Here is a 1,113-nt window from a genome sequence, read left to right as displayed (position 1 = left end):
GGCCGTCCCGGGCAACACATCCTGCGCCTCGTTGGCCTCTGCTCTGCATATTAGCCGCCTGCTGGTTTTGTCCACATCAGAAAACCTTCTGAGGAACCAGGAAAAGCGTTGGCCTCTCCTGAATGTGAGCTATGCTTGGTGTCCATGTCTGCGTTTTGTTTGGAAGCGAAGGCACCAGTGGCTGTGACATATTGAAACGCGTAGAGCCCAGTCCTCAAGCCCGGCCCCCGTGAGGTGGCTGCTCGGGGACAGCTTTCCGCTGTGGCCGTAACATTCTTTTCTTACGCCATCTAACAGGCCCCATGCGGCCTCTTCCAAAGTTAAGTCTATGTGTTTTGTTAAAAGAAAATATAGCCCCAGAATATAGTCGCTTAAACAACTTAGAATTGTATATTCCGATAACATGAGACTCTCAAGGTGAGACCTGCGATCCACTCCATGGGGCCATTCGGGGCCCAGGCTCTGGTCCCTGGGTGTGTGGCTGGTTCTGGGTCACCGCTATTCTCATTTCTGCCCGAGGGGAGGTGTAAAGTCACCTGGTTAAAGCAGCTTGGACTTTAAAAGGGCAGGAGAGATACTGACTGCTTCCCTCTGCTGCGTCCCGGACACATGCCCACACCAACAGGAGAGGCTGGGTGGGCGATGCGGGCCGGGCCCTGGCTGGGGTGGGGGTTGGGCGGCAGGCTGGGCGGGGGGCTGAGCACCAGAGGTGGGGGACCTGCGGGGTGGGCGGTGAGCAGAGGTGCGCACGTGCGCGGAGCCTGGACAGGTGCCGTCGGGGAGCAGGGTGCCGGCTCACACCTTCCTCTCACCACAGAGGCTGCGTCACCTCACAGGGAAGGGCACCTGCCCGTCGGTGCCTCAGATTCCTCATTTGCAAAATGGAGATGATCATGGTACCTAGTTTCTGAGATTGTTGTGAATGTAAATGAGTAAATGGATATAAATGTTAATATTAGTTCTGTCCATTATTAGGCTATTATCTCTCCGTCAACTTCAAACCGTCTTTCTATCGTCTGCTTCGTGATAGTGGAGCTGGGTCTGCGCAAACCCTTTCTCCTCTGTCAGCTCGTGGCTTGATAGGGTCCACTGACGGCACGGGACATGCAAGCC

The sequence above is a fragment of the Hipposideros armiger genome, unplaced genomic scaffold (assembly GCF_001890085.2).
Source record: "Hipposideros armiger isolate ML-2016 unplaced genomic scaffold, ASM189008v1 scaffold_100, whole genome shotgun sequence".
In the NCBI taxonomy this organism is placed as follows: Eukaryota; Metazoa; Chordata; class Mammalia; order Chiroptera; family Hipposideridae; genus Hipposideros; species Hipposideros armiger.
The sequence above is the reverse complement of the archived record's forward strand: the minus strand, read 5'-3'. Positions refer to the sequence as shown.